This window comes from Sinocyclocheilus anshuiensis, unplaced genomic scaffold (genome assembly GCF_001515605.1).
Source record: "Sinocyclocheilus anshuiensis isolate Anshui unplaced genomic scaffold, SAMN03320099.WGS_v1.1 scaffold315, whole genome shotgun sequence".
Classification (NCBI taxonomy): Eukaryota; Metazoa; Chordata; class Actinopteri; order Cypriniformes; family Cyprinidae; genus Sinocyclocheilus; species Sinocyclocheilus anshuiensis.
In genome coordinates this window covers 4,462-21,264 of record NW_015548210.1, presented here as the reverse complement: position 1 = coordinate 21,264, position 16,803 = coordinate 4,462, and the positions used below count along the sequence as shown (strand labels likewise).

At 37.8% G+C, this 16,803-nt stretch overlaps 1 long non-coding RNA gene across 1 annotated transcript; it reads left to right on the top strand.

Moving 5' to 3' along the window:
• The first annotated feature begins 7,538 nt into the window (after positions 1 to 7,538).
• On the top strand, positions 7,539 to 14,646 carry LOC107653696 (uncharacterized). Its single transcript, XR_001630255.1, has 4 exons — positions 7,539 to 7,671; positions 13,476 to 13,543; positions 13,625 to 13,720; positions 14,089 to 14,646. It is a non-coding gene; the product is annotated as an uncharacterized LOC107653696 (long non-coding RNA).
• The last annotated feature ends 2,157 nt before the right edge of the window (positions 14,647 to 16,803 follow it).

Sequence of the window (16,803 nt, the reverse complement as noted above, 5' to 3'; positions counted from 1 at the left end):
TACTCTACACTGCTCAAAACTCGCATTTGAATTGTCAGTGGCAAATTCTTTAAATATAAAAAAACTTACTTACAGGTGGGCTTGAGAGCGGCGGGCGGGCTTGCGGCAACCACATGTGACGATCCTGGGCTGGACTCCGCTAAAGTTACGCCTTCTTTCTTTGCGTGAACATTTGGGCAGCGTTATGCAAATCTTCCCACATTGTGAAGTAGACATGTGGGGGCGTGTTGTAACGAGCCGTTTTAGGTAGGCGTGGTTGACTCTAAACTTTTATAAAGAATATCTCTTTGGATTTGAGACTTTAGTCTTTGCAACTTTACAGATCTTCTTTATGCACCAAGAGCTTGTAACACTTCAAAGAGAAAGGAAAAATTTAAATCGCATCATATGATGCCTTTAAGAATCGGTTGAGTGATACAGTGACTTTTTCACGTATGGAACCAACCAGAGAGGTATAATCAATCTGAAAATCAACAATCTTTTTTTTTTTTTTTTAAGAGTGAAATATGAGGTGAACTTTTTTTTTTTAAATTAACATTCTGTATTTTCCTTGCCATACTACATCAGGTAGGCAATTACCATTGAGGCCTATGGTAAGCTGTAAAAACCATAAACAAAGAGATGAGTTTATACAAATAAAGAGTGAATCTTGCTTTCCTAGAACAGCAAGTAAGAGCAGCCTAACATTATATATAAGTAATGATGCATTGACAACAGTTCAGCAAGTAAGTTTTATTCGGTAGCCTCTCTGACAGTGAAGGATTCAGTGGGTTCATTCAATGAAGATTCATCAGATTAATTCAAATACATAACTGCAGAGTTCCTATTTTTGAATTATTCAGTAAATTCATTTGTTCATGAATTGGACTGCACAGGACGTGCTTTGTTTGTTTGAACGTGGGATCTGCGCACACTTGGTATGTCATGTTCGATATATGCAATTATAAGTTCTACCTGCCACCTTTTTACTGAATCTGAGAACATTTTTTTTTTCTGACGTACACAGATGCTTTACCATTCTTGCATCTCTGAGAAATGTTATTTTCCACTCTGTGACTCAATGTTTTAAACTACCAAATTATATATTGTTCAAATTTTAAACATTTCATGGTTAAAATGTTAGCAGTGTATGTCAAGATTTTGTCACCTGCTAAATAAGAAGTTACTAGAAAAAAAATGTTCAGAAGAGTAAAGTTTTAAAAAACAAAATAAAATTAACCAAACAAAGTTTTGCAAACAGAATTAACTAAAAGAACATAAAAAAAAAAGAGGCGTAAGTGCAACCTGTCTCAGAACATTCCAACAGCAGTCAACCTCTTAATCTGGAGACTAAAAAAAATACAAGTCCATCTGTTCAGTCTTACACCTTTCTTGCTAATACACTTTCTCCCTCTCACGTTCTTTGGTGGGTTTTTCTTGCCATGGTAGTTTTGCCAGGTTCTGTGATTTGCATCTGTTCTCTGTGCTGTACCACAGGCTGCTCTGCTGCTCTCATTAGAAATCACCCTACTGTGAGTGACGCACTGTGAGTCAGTGTCTAATGTGATCCACAGCATTTAACTCTGGCTAGCCACAGCAATGCTTATCATGCTGTGACTCCATAGATCTGCACGCACAGAACAACAGAATGACTGACAAACAGGAAAGTATGCTGGAAGAGGTCAGCCAATTTATATGGACACTTCATTCCAATTACGTTTAACAGGGTGGACGTCTAGAATTGTGTGCTACAAAATCTGATTGGATGGGCCACATTTAAACCCGTTGTAAAATAACCAATATCGACACACCTGTTGTGCACATACTATTGAATTATAAGGATTGTTTATTTTAATTATTGTTTAATTAAGTGTCAGACCCATTTGATCAACTTGGAATGGATGTATTTTTATCTCAGACACAATTATCATGATTATTGTAACATAAATTATTATAATTATTGTAATAATAATCATCATAATCATGTTTTATGTAGCTCTTTAAAAAAAAAGTGTTTTGTCTACATTAGTTGGCATAAACAGTAGAATTTTAGTATTAGCCTAGTTTTTATTTTAATATTTTTTGTTTTAATTTGATCTACATTACAGAATTACTAAAAGTTTTTGTCATCTTTAGCGTGTGTGTGTATATATATATATATATTAAATGCTTTCTCGTATTCAGATTTAATATGCAAACAAGACATGCATAGCTTGATTACCATGAAAACGGTACATAGAAAACTACACAGCAACAACCAGTGGTGTGAGTTTGGGGCAGATCTATGTTTTTTGACCGACCAATGGTAGACAGGAGGATACCTGTTTGATAACAGTCATTATTTTTGTGATTCCGTTTAGCAGAAATGATGCACTTCATCTTTAAGTGCGTAATAAAGTGACGCTGGTACATTATTCAGGGTTTTTCAGAGCTTTTAGCATCAGCACAACAATAGAAGCCTGCGTAATGAAATCGGCCACCGTCTGACTTTTCGATCACATCTGAGCCTTTCCGAAGGGCTGCGAAGAGATGGAGCGGCTCTTCAATTCCAACTCCGCTCTCGTCTCAGCTTTCAAGCTGCTCAGCTAATTCCTTCACTAAGCTGCACCTACCCTGAGGAGGCACTGAAGTATTCAATACTCAGTCAATCCATTAGGAACTGAAGCAGCTGCCTCAGCTCCAGTCGAGAAGAGATTCAATTTCCATGGAGCTGAAGAGAAGCCCGAAACCTCTGAATGGATACAATAACAAATTCCATGAAATTAATAATTAAAGACAGAGAAAGACTGCGGGGACCAGGGTGAGTCGATAGGAAGAATAAAACCATATCCCCGTTTTAGATATACACAGAAGCCTGCAGCCCTTAGAAAAACCAGAACGGGGAAAAGAAAACCCTATTTGAAAGCCTTGTGGCATTTTCTGTTCTTAGGGCCTCCCTTCATCTCGATCTGTGCTGTTCCTCTCATCGCCTGTTTGAAATTCAACATTAAATATAAGAGTTTAGACTCGAATGTGTTATTTACCTGTCTGACTGTCAGTTATGGGGCCTGTGTTAACTAAAGCTTAACTTGTTTTTCTGTCAGATTCACTATATATATATATATAAGTAAGTAAGGAAGGAAGGAAGATCCTGATATATATGATATACATGACATTTTTTTTTTTTAAAGAGACTGTTTTAGATTAATAAATTGACAGTGGGTAAAACAGGAGAATAGGAAGGTAAGCCACAACCTATTTATAACAGGCTGTTCCAGATAAATTACAGGCAAGTTCCAAACGGAATATGCCTGTCTTCAAATGAGAAGGTGAAAAAACCCCACCACAGTGCCATGATCCTGGTACAAAAGCTCGTTGTCTCGGTCTCTGCTCTCCAGGGTCTAGACACACAGGAACATTTTCTTCAGATGGGAAAGGGGCTTGTTACCCCGCCAGTACCAGCAACAATGTGGGTGTCTCTCTCACACAGAGGATAGAGTTGCTAAATGTGAGCAGTAAAAGGACAAGCAGCCATAGGAGCACAGAGCCAATTAAAGCTGACAATAGAACAATACGGGAAGCCTCAAACTGCTCCAAATAGGTATAGGCCTCCAATTTAAACCCCTTGCTTTTGGTGAGATCAGTGTCATCTTTGTCAAGCAGAAGTTGGAGAAGAAATATGAGAAGCTTTTTTATTATCATTCAAACTGAGAGGAATCTGATTGGTTGCAACACATCAAGTTGAATAATTAGAACTGAGGCTACATCCTTCAAGAGTTTTATTTTTGGGCCATGAATGATTGTATTTACAAAATGCAAACATGTGAACACCATCACAATCTTGTGATTAGCAGCAGGAAATCAGGAGGATTTGTTGGCAGCATGTCAATTTAAGAATCGAGTTGGAAGTTAATTGGTGTTGATCATAATCAATTGTTGTTGGCAGTGTGAATGCTGAAATGTGTGAACAGAAGTAGTGTGGATGAAAACAACTCATTTACTTGGTTTTCTTCAGAACACAGATTTGCTCAGAGATCATGTTGCGGCTAAATTAATCACAAGAGAGAGACTGAAAGGTACAGTAACTATACAGTAGCAATGGTAATGCAGGTCTTAATGAATTAACATGAATTATGCCTTTCCTCAGTATGGAATTGATACCTGGGTTTTCATTATGAAAGTTAAGCTAAATCTTTTTTTGAAGACACAAATCAACATCATATTAATTAGCTAAATACACTACCATTCAAAAGTTTTTCAAAAGAATCTTTTTTTGAAGACACAAATCAACATCATATTAATTAGCTAAATACACTACCATTCAAAAGTTTATTATTATTATTATTTTTTTTTTATGATATTAGCTTTTTAAATGTTTTTGAAAGAAGTCTCTTATGCCCACTAAGGTTGGATTTATTTGATCAAACATAAAACACCAATGTAGCGCCCCCTGCCCTCTCGAGAGTTACGGCTCTCAAGTTCTGTCTAGGGTGGAGTACCGGGTTCTGGTGATATGTCTCTCAACTAGTTATATAAACTATTACACACCTCTGGTATTACTATTTACAAGCTAAGCCTACAGGTAAGTATGGTGAATCCAGGTAAATACACCCAGGGGCCTGTACCATGAAGCCGGATTAATTGGCTAGCCAGCTAAGTTTCAGTTTAGTTTGCACCAAAACTGGGTTTTAGGTACCATGAAAGTGGCTTGGCTTTTAGCAGCGTTCATTGCCATAGTAACTTACACTCCATGGCTAACCTGCTTGGGGGCAGGTTATGTTCTGAGTTAGAGATCTCAAACTGAAATTGGATCAGATGTGAGCAAAGTGACACATGTCTGACAAAAAAAAGTCACTCCCCCATTTTATCTTGCTCCAAATTAAAAGTCACTAGTACTAAAAAAAAATGTCTGGCTTTAATGATAATTACTTAGAGTTATTTTATATGACTTATATAATTAATTATATGATTTATATTATTATTAATCCATTACACACAAGCAATTTTAGTTTAACAATTATTATAAATAATTTATTTTAAATGAATGTTAATATATACTGATCGTATGCAATATAAATAAGCTGTAGAATCAATAGATAATGCTTTAAAAATGACTACGTGACCTTACATGTTCGAGTCTCTATCGCTGTATAACAAGTTTCACTTGTGACTGCACTGATAAAGCAAGATATTTTCTTTTATTTGTCCTCATTCATGAACAAGTACTTTTTTCATTGTAAATGCATTTAAATTCATCATATTCTCCAATCTCTTAACCTTTAGCAAAACCATTAACCTTTAACCAAGGCTCGTGATTGGCTGTTCGCCAGTGATGTCACACATTCATGTGTACCTGCTCCACAAACTCAGGATCAAAGCCTGAGTTGACAAAGTACCGTAAGCTGATGATCAGCATCATGGTATCAACAAAGCCGGATTGGAGTGGTTTGCTTTTGTCAACTCGAAACTAATCCTGTAACTCTGAATTTGTTCATCTACCATCATGGTACAGGCCTCAGGTAAGTATGGGTAAGAATAAAAACTATAATGTTTTATTATCAAAATAAATAAGTGAATAAATAAATAGTCAAATCTCAATAAACATATAAATGTCAATAAATAGACACTGTAACAACTGGCTTCCCGTCCGAATGTAAACAATGCCGCATTTGAGACACTTAGTCTAAACTCTATTAAAATACTCAAATTTTAGACAGCGAACTACACCAGAAACGCTGTCTAAGCACTGACAGATGAATTCTTGCTGAAAACACCTACTTTATAACAAAATAGAAGTTTAAGACACTGTAACAATCGCGGATCAAACGAAACTCGAGTCTTCTCTCTCTCTTCTCCCCCTCCCATTCAACGGTTCTCCCCTTAAAAAGGATCTTAATCCACCAATCAGAATCCACCAACCAGTTAAGGGGGTGGGACCATTACATTTACAAACCGATCAAAACGAATGATTTTGCCTACCCATATTTGCATACTGAAGGTTATATAGGTGACCACTCTTAAAAATAAACACAGTAACGAACTTAAAGGGGTCATATGATGCGATTTAAATTTTTCCTTTCTCTTTGGAGTGTTACAAGCTCTTGGTGCATAAAGAAGATCTGTAAAGTTGCAAAGACTAAAGTCTCAAATCCAAAGAGATATTCTTTATAAAAGTTCAGTCAGTTTGTAATGGGTTTTAATGTTTTTGTCTCGTTGCTCCGGCCAGACACGGCATCAACAGTATGTGAGGGGCGTAACATTTCCGTCTCACGCTTGAGGTATTCGGCCAATCACAACGCACCAGATAGCTGGCCAATCACAGCACACCTCGCTTTTCAGACCGATGAGCTTTGTAAAAATCGACACGTTTCAAAAAGGCAGGGCATAGAGGAGAAACAATAATGTACAGTATGTGGAAAATAATGTGTTTTTTTAACTTTAAACTGCATAAACACATTTCATTACACCAAATACACAAAATAATGTTATTTTTAGCAGCATCATATGACCCCTTTAAACGTGAATGTCTAAAATCAAAACACACAGGGATTAATCACACTAGAAATAATGCAAAGGCTTAATTTACCCAGGGTTACACTAATAACGTGAAATATTATTACAGTTTAAATCATCTGTTGTAAATCATCACGTGATCCTTCAGAAATCATTCTAATATGCTGATTTGGTGCTCAAGTTGTGCACAACAAAACAGTTGTGCTGCTTAATATTTTTGAGGAAACAGGATTCTTTGATGAAACATTTATTTGAAATAGAAATATTTTGTAACACTACAAATGTCTCAACTGTCACTTTTGATCAATTTAATGCATCCTTACTGAATAAAAGCATTAATTTCTTCACGACAAGTAGTGTAAATGATCATATTAGCCAATGGTTGAATGGCAGGATGTATTCTAGCTTGTAAAAATATGTTGAGTTAGGCATTAGTAACTCCAGAAAATGACAACTCAATGAAATGAGAAGGAAGCAAACATGCACTGCAGATCGAAAAAAATGTGCCAAACTTTAGAAGCTTGATTTGAAGTTGTGCGCGTGTCCTCTTTTAGAGCATGTTGATTTATTCATGTATGTTCTGCACCAGGCCCGAGGCTTGCAGGGAAAAGAGGCCACTGTCAGCCCTTCCTCCCATCCTGAGCCCCGCACAAACCCCAAAAACACACTCTCGCCGGAGAGCTGACAGTCATGTGCCCGTCTCAGTGGATCTCTCCTGATGCACGTCACAAGGATCAAAGGCTGGCCCTTGTCACCGCCGCGTGGCTCATGACAGTCGTCACACAGAAGAATAATTCAGGGGACGAAGCCCACCGGGGAAAAGGGCATCGCCGCACATGTGTGATTCTTTTCACTCTCCTTCCCACCTGCGTTTGCCCCAGGCACAGAGGCTTACAAAAACTCACCTCCCCTTCCAGCTCACATGATAAATATGAGAGGTTTGAAAACCCCGATCAGGGAGTGACAAACAGGATTACATGCTGTTTGCACCTGGTTGTCATAATTAGAGCACTGATGACAGGGGAGGAGTTAATTGAGATGAAGATCACACTGAGGCGGGTGCGATGCGCACGTGGCTCTGCATGAACGCTCAACGGCTGTTTAGAGTGATAATTACTCCCTCGGTCACCTTAAACAGCATTAACATGCTTTTCGACAGTTAAGGCCTGGAAACGTAATCTACACAAGGATGTGAGACAGGTACGTGAGCTCGAATTTGTGACTTGTTGAGATCTGGAACATGTCAGACCACCACAAGGGGTGCTATAGTATAAATAAGAAATAATTAATGAGTGTGAAAGTGTCTGTCCCAATATCCACACTTGCTGTTTTTGCACTTGACCACTTACAAGGAGCGTTCTGTCTAAATAAGCTGGGAATGCTCTGCATACTCAAATCATTTGAGAGAATGAGTTCAGGGACTGGCTAAATATTAACATTACTTCTAATTCCCTTGTCATTTAAGGTGTAGCATAAGGCTTACATGATAAAATGTTGGGAATAGGTATGTAACTGTCCATAAATAATTTATTTGCCACATGACATTAATTTTCTGCCAATCTGTGCTAGTTACAGAGGGATTCATGTGAATGGATCCACAACAGATTTGGTGCCTGTGCTCTATTGCTATGAATCACCATTACTGTTGCGGTTTCTCATCATTGGTTTATTGGCATGAGGTTGATTTCATGAGCAAGAATAGATGTCTGGGAATTTCTTGCCCAAGCGTAAAATTGTGCTGCCAGATTTTGATTACCGAAAATCATATTGTATTTGATGCAACTCCAGCGTAACTAAATCAAATGAAAAGTCGTAACTGTATATTTTTGTTTTATTAAGCCAAATGTAATTTTGAAAGTCTGCCGAAAACATATCTTCTTACATTTTTGCTATAGACAAAGGGCCTGTTTACACCTGGTCACTTAATGCATTTTCTCTGATCGGATAGGCTGTCTTTGGTCGCAAGACCATGACAACGGCCGCCTTTGAACTTCTCTCACTGTAGGCTATGACACAGGACCACCGATTAGGAGACACGATCACAGAAATCACCGCGATTGTTTCATGATGCCAGTCTTTCGTCTGGGACAGCCGAAAATCGTGCAGTGTGTTTCGGGCTTAACCCTCTGGGCCTCTTCGTTTGGGAGTCACACTTGGCTCCTTCGCAGTCAAAAGTGACCGAAGCCTAAAAAAGTAACTTTTTTTTTTTTCAGGAAAATCAATGTAATACATTTTTGTTCAATAATAGTTTTCGATTCTTATTTATAATTTTGAGGGATGTTTATGATACTATGCAATATTTATACAATTTTAATGAACTATTTTTTCCATTAGAATTAATGTTTTTTTTATTTCTTAATTTCTGTATTATTTTTTTAATAGATACAATATTTCACATTAAAATAGAGTGAAGGCATTTAAAATCCATTTTTTGAAGTGAGAATTGTGCCATCTGGAGGCGTAAAAAAACCCCGTAATTTAGCATAACCTCCTGTATAACTCCCTATATCAATACAGAAGCTTTTGGATTCCCGTTGTTTTTTAGACATCATTTCTTTATTTAATCAGGTTTTGCATTTTGTGTGTGTGTGTGTGCGCGTGCACACGTGTGGGTGTCTATTTTGCACTCTTGATATTTTAGTGTCACCCCTTGATTGCTGCACACTTTTTTTCTGCACAGTGGCTGATTTGTAGTTTGTACCACCAAAAGGTTAGCTGAGTTTTCATATTTTTTTTGTATTTCCCATTCATTTCCTATGTCGGTCATTTTTGAGCGCAAAGGAGCCAAGTGTAACCTTTTTTTTTTAACCCTTTAACATATCCGAATCATGTCCATGATTTTTTTGGTGTGTTCACACAGCTGATGCAACAAAAGTCACCAAGTGTCATCTTATTCCGATGAAGCTACGATTTATACAATTTCAAAACATAAAATTTTTCGGCCAAAAATGAACGAAGAGGCCCAGAGGGAAACAGTTTCAAGATGGATTTAATCCGATCGCTCAGACCACTTCAGGAGGTGGTCTCTGGGCCGCATTCCAGACGAAAACTGGACAAGTGTAAATGCTTCTGGTTGTTGAAACCACATATGTAAATTGTACTCCTCCCAACATGTTAAAATAATAAATGTGTAAGAGCGTGTTATAGGCTGTATGACATGACATATAGCCAGATATGACAGCGCTAATGCAACAAAAACATCGCCGCGGATGAGTAGCTATCTATTCAGCTAGCCGATGCACAAACTGCCACAAATGAAACTGGAAGTAAGTCGCAGACACTCAACTCACAATCGTCTTGATTAAAAGTAGTAAGTAGGGTTGGGTATCGTTTTAATTTGATCAATTCTGATTCCGGTTCTGCTTATCGATTCCGATTCTTTTCGATTCCCAGTTTCGATTCCAATGTGATTTAATAATGATATCAAACATTTATCCTGTGTCTCTTTTTTGCAAACCATTTATTGGAGCTGAATACCATGAACAAAAATCAACAGGCTACATAAAAACTGGACTCTTTAAGAGCTGTTTGTGTGCAAAATAGAACTGCATGATTCTGGATTGAGTTCTTGTCCCCTTTTTTTTTCCCCAACGGAAGTTGTGGTTCTCTCATGATTCTGAAGAAAAAACATTAGACAACTAAACAAAATCACATGTAATTTATGAATGAATGATTCAATGACCCACTCAAGATGTACTTGTTTCATTACTGGATGAATAAGCGGTCTTGAACGAATCTCTTGTATGATTCAAAGACAAATACATTTTAACAGCCCCTTTTCGCCACCTACTGGTGTAACAATGTAATCGATAAATCTTCATTTGAAGTGTCAAATTGCTTTCAAAAGGTGATTTACTCTATTTTAATCGCTACTGTACACATCAGAGTTTATATCTGAACTATAAACTTTTATCCCAGTACTTCTGTGATTTGAATGTTTGTAACTGTGTAATGTTTGTGAATGTTTGAAATAATGATACAATGTGGTTGAAAAGACTGTGAAGCGGTTTCATTTATAACAATGACCGCAGGTCTCTTTAGGTCAACGGCAGTGCGAACGCAAATTTAAATGTTCAAATCACACTGGTGTGATAGTACCAAAGACTATAGAATACCCAAGACGTGTCACTTCTATTGTTTTGAATGGGGAAACATCAGCAATCAGCAGGGTTGCCAGGTTTTCACAAGAAAACCCGCCCAATCGCTACTCAAAACTAGCCCAATCGCGTTTCGATGGGGTCTGCAGTTAAAAATTCTGCATTCTGGGGGGTAAAATACAAGTTTTTTTTGGCGGGGTTCCCCTGCTAAAATTCGCATTCCAGGGGATAAATATGTTATTGGAGTCGCTTCAATCCGCGGCAGGGGCGGATCTATCGGGGTGGCACGGTGTGGCAACTGCCACCCTAAGAAAAAGCTGTGCCACCCCAGAATTATCACAGAATAAAATATAAATGTAAGCAGTGTTTCATGTGCTAATTTTCAGCCGCGGCGATGACAGAGTAACGCAAAAATAATGGCAAAAACAGGTCTTTTAATAAACTGTGCACGATGGTTGCACACGCATGCAGCGTGCCAGTGTAGTTGGCTATATTAACGAATTGTTTTTACATTTGTTCGTGAATCAGATAATTACTGCTTTTCAGGTAACTCAGAAGTCCTCTGAGAAATCTAATCCCGTCCGGATATGTCTGAGATGCATCGCGTAATTGTTTGGTGATCCGATTCTCCGACCGCTCGCTCCACTTTCATCATGATATAAGCCGGAACAATAACATGAAATCAATAAGAAGATGCCGATCAAGGAAACTAATAGCAGAGTTAGGTAAGAATCTAGTCGTATTGCAGTTTTCTCGATTGTTAATAACTTATTTTAGTTGGCACTTTCCCCCCTCAAACCATTAATTCAATTTTCAAAACAAAGACACATTTCTCAAAAAGTTTAACAATGAGTAAGTTAAACATTAGGTAGCAAAACTGATGACACACCAATCAGAATCTCTGCATCCTAACAACGGAGAGAGGAGAGAGCTGAGCCAATCATCTACAGGGGTTTATACTTACACATACAGTATAGGCCTAATTACAGTACAGTACCAGTACATTAGATAATTGAAATTTCACTATTCTATATGTACAGTAAACTAGCACGTGTTGTACACCTTCAAGCGTGCGACTGTCAAATTTTATTTGTAACCATTTTTGCAGAACTGAGAAATGACTGCCTAGAGATATAGCTTGTCTTGTGTCAGGAGACCAAGAAACTGCTATAGTACTGTATACTGTAATTTAAATTTGGCCAAATGTGCAGATGATGCTAAATTTACTTTTTATTGTATTTTATTTTTTTACTGTACTGTATTGTGGTGCATGCCAAGTTCATACAATTCTTTGGTATTTGAACTTTTCTAGTGCTTTTCATCTACTGCAAGATTACTTTACAGTAGTAAAATGAATGAATGCTGAATTATACATCTGTATCTGTAATTTAATTTATGTATACTGTAATAGACATTGAGCTGCAAAAATAATTCCTGAATCCTAGTAAGAGTTTTTTGTTACAGTGTTATTGATCTCAGTGTTCACTGGGCAGGAAAGTCATCTGTGTATTTGAATTGTGTGTAAGCATTTACAGTTTTTCCAGCTGCTTACACACAAAATCTTTACTTGTCACATAATTTCTGAAACCTGACACTCAAACACCAGAACCACACACCAAATCTGCAAAACCATACCATACACTAATTCTCGGCCTTTGACACCGTTTTCAATTTCATAAAACACTTTTTGCAAAACACAACACACAATTCTCTATGTAACACACAACAATCTAACGGGAATTAATATTATTGCAAAGGTGTGTGCAAATGTTTGCTTTTGAGATGTTTGTGATATTTTGAATGCAGTGCTTCATTTTGCAAGAGATGTGAGGCATTTTGTGTGTGCAATTCTTGGATTTGTGTGTAAAGTTTTGAAAAAAAAGAGGCAACGTTTTGAAAATGTAAGAAGTTGGGGAAAAAAAAAAAAAAACCTGTAAGAAAAAATGTAATAACTAGATCGAAAAGTTTGAAAGACAAATTTATGCTGGCTTGTCTTAAAGTCTTGTTTAAAAAACGGAAAGGTTTGGTCAGTTAGATGTTCTAGATGTTTGCTAAAGTGTTGCTAGGATATTCTGGGTGGTTGCTAGGCTCTTGCTATGCAGTTGCTGCGGTGTTGCTAGAGTATATGGTTGACAGAGTTTGTTCTGGGTGATTACAGACATTGCACAAATGCATTTGCTATTTAAACAACGCGGCGCAGGATGGGAAAATGAGAATTGCGTCGGGCTGAAACTAGCAAAAACACTTGCGCGCATGTATGATAGGGCCCAATGTCTCAAATGCATTAAACAGCACAAATATATTCACTGTTTGCCATGGTAGATCAATTTGATCCATGATCGACATTAAGGGCTGCTTAAGAAGCATGCACATCAAATTATCCTGACTCCCTGAACCTGGATCAAATTAGTGAGATTGCATGAACTTAAATAGTCCTTTATGGAACCGCTTTAGGCCTGATTGATTTGTTAGGTTATCTCAAGTCAGGACTTTAATCCCCGCTTTTCTTAGCGTCTTTTTTGAAACAGTCCCTGGGTGTAAACAGGCCCAAAGTATGTTGAAGGTATAGTTGGTATCAGCTTGATAAAAGCTATTGACAATAGAACTTGTTTTTTTTTTTTGGCTGTGAAATTTTGTTGAAATATCGCTATATCGATTTTTTTCAGTCCTGGGACAGTCCTGCACACTTTTTGTTATGGGCATGCGCTCTCAAGTGGCCAAGACTATGGGTACTGGGAAAGGCCCTCAGAATATGAATTGAATTGGAATGACAGAAAGAGAAATCATTCTCTTATATAAGCCTTCAATTAAAAAAAAAAAATTTCAGAACAACTTAAAAAAAAAAAATAAAAATCTTCAAACTTCCCTGCATTTAAATTCCACTTGCAATTCTTTTTGCTTCCTCAGTTCATATTCAATTCATTTCTGGATGGTGTACAACCCTGTCAGCTGCTTGAGACAGTGCAAGTTGAAAGGTATAGTTCAGCCAAAAATTCTGTCACAGTTTATTCACCCTCATGTCATTCCAAACCTGTATGACTTACTTTCTTCTTCAGAACATGAAAAATTGTGAGGAATGTTGGGAACCAAACAACACTGGAGCCTATTGACTTCCATTGTATGGACCAAAAAAAAAAAAAACGCCCACTGAGGTATTCCCTAAAATATTTTAATTTTATGTTTCACAGAAGAAAGTCAGACATGCATTTTGAAATAACATGAAGGTGAGTAAATGATGACAGAATTTTCATTTTTGGCTGAACTATCCCTTTCAAGATATTTGAAGGTAACTCTATAGAACCCTACAGTTCTGAGATTATACAGAAGTATGTACTGTCTAAGCATTTGCTTCTGTGTATTATTGTGAGGTATATTTCATGCCTAAGACAGGCAAAGAAGTATCTAGAAACAGTTCTAAGAAAGCATAAGTTAAAAACATAAAGATGTCACCGTGATACTTTTTCTGACATTCTAAGACGGTGTTGATGTTTAACTCCACACCTTTGTGTTTACTTTACAGAGCTCCTCAGTTTCTGTCTCATTGACACACACATCAATAAAGCCTTTCCCACAAAATTCCAAACCACATCAATATTAAACCGATCTAGTGAGTTGGGTAAATTATGTAGATTGTTTTGAAAGACTGGGAACATTTTTCTCACATCAGTGCAGGTTGAGCCGCTCCACCTGGGAGCGTTTTGATGCGAATGTGGAAGGGAACGCTTCCATTAGCCACGTTCACATTATTGATACGCACCTTTTGAGAAGGGAGCGCGGGAACAGAGGCTCTTCAGAGACGAATGAACTGCTGTTTGTACTGAGGAAAGGCTTTTGTTCCCGAGCTATGCAGCGTCGCACCCCACAGTCAGAAACCCAGATGAAGAAATTGAAAAAGTCTTATTTTACTAACCTAACACCTATAGTTTGCATCAACTTGATAAAAGTAGCTTTAAATAAAGCAACTTTTGTGAGCAAACTGTGTCTGGGGTTTATCTCACAGGCTCTTGGCAAGATATTTTCTTCAACAAACCTCCATTTTCTCGAACATATTTGTCTTTTATGTTATGTGTGAGTTGTGCACCCAGCGTTTATTTGCACTATTGTGAGAGAGCTCATACTGTTAAGATCTCACTATGACATTTATCTGCTCATCTCTGTTTCAAGAATAAATGCTGCAGTCATAAGTTTTCGCAGTTTATTTTGCAAAGGATGATCGGTGTGCTTTAATGGGGTACAATAAGCTAAAAGACCTACTTATAGGAGTAGTTCACCCGAAAATGAAAATTTTTCTGAAAATGTGCTCACCCTCAGGCCATCCAAGACGAGTTTGTTTCTTTATGGGAACAGATTTGGAGCAATTTAGCATGACAATGTTTGCTCACCAATGGATCCTCTGCAGTGAATGGGTTCCATCAGAATGAGAGTCCAAACAGCTGATAAAAATATCACAATAATCCACAAGCAATCCACACGACGAAGTGAAAAGCTGCATGTTTGTAACAAACAAATTCATTAAGATGTTTTTAACTTCAAACCAAAGCTTCTGGCTAAAATACACGTCCTCTGTCCATAATATTGCTTTCTCCAGGGAATACTTTTAAGGAACAAAGTGTATTATTTGTATTTCATGTCTTTTAGTTTTTCATAACATATTGTCATCTAAAGCTTCATAAAACTGCAATATTTTAGATCAAATTATGTGACAATCAGTCTTTTGCCATTGCACTCCATGACTTCATGGATCTGAAAAATGTTGCTGTGCTGCTGCTATATGAAGTGTTTTGGGAGAAAATAAAATCAAAAGTGCCTTTTACCTCAGGGGGCCTTTAGCCCCTTGTACCCTACCCTCGTTCAAAGCACTTAACCCCAGGTTACTCCATAGGGACAAAGTGTGTGCTATATGTCACTTAACAATTTCCACTGACCATGGTTGTGTGGAAATAAAAGCTAAATTCTATATATTGCTATGTGAATGCTGTCTTCTGCTATACACACCTCTCCACCGAAGGCAATATACACATACTGTTAAGAGGTAAAGACATTAAAGCTAAGAATATCACTAAACGGTTTTCTTTTCGTATTTGTTTTATGGCATCACCTACAAGAGGGTTGGTACAATGTGGTCAGTTTGATCCTGAACAGCAATTAATCTTCACTCCGGATTTAGTGGCCTTCATAATAGGTAGATTATTTTTGAGCTGCACAGAGAAACGGTCTAATTCATGCAATTTGCTTTGGCTATATTTAGAGAGTAATTGCTAGTGAAGGTACTCTCATCAAAAGCCACAAGTGGTTGTTTATTTCTCCCCAGCCACCCGCAGATTTCTCAGAAAAATAAATAAGTTCAGATAGGGCTGTGCAATTAATCACATGTGATTTGTCAAGCGCTTCTCGTCAGTAAAACCGTTTCCGTAATTGGTAGTAAATCTCCATCACCTGCTTTCAGATGGAGCGGCATTTAATGCACAGAGCCATAGTTCACTGACAAGATAGGCAATATCGCGTTCATAATTGAACGATTCATCTGTGATTATGAATGCGATATTGCCTAATTGTCAGTGAACTACGGCTCTGTGTAGTAAATGCTGCTCCATCTGAAAGCAGGTGATGGAGATTTACTACTAATCACAGAACCGGCTTTACTGACGAGATGTGCATGACAATCGCATGCGATTAATTGCATAGCCCTAATGCAGAGTTCACACTGCACCATTTTAGCCCGATTTTTCACTTGCCGACAGGTTTTGCGAAATCGCAGACAAATGCCCGAAATTGGAGGCAAATCGGTGCTCGTTCACGCGAGTGACAATCACGCAGTGTGAATTATCAAAGACTCGATCTGAGCGATTCACAATCACGCTATGTGCAATGATTTCTGACTGAAAACTACATCGGCGATGACCTACAGCCAATGAGAGACCAAGATACAGGGCAGAGGGATGCCCAAAATCGGAGGCAAATCGGTGCTCGTTCACGCGAGTGACAATCACGCAGTGTGAATTATCAAAGACTCGATCTGAGCGATTCACAATCACGCTATGTGCAATGATTTCTGACTGAAAACTACATCGGCGATGACCTACAGCCAATGAGAGACCAAGATACAGGGCAGAGGGAAGTTCGGGGAGGAGTTATAGACCAGAATATCAGTATTTTAATAGATATATGAACAATTATATCATACAGAAACAAAGCGCAAACATTTGCTTGCCCAGCCACAACATCAGCATTACAG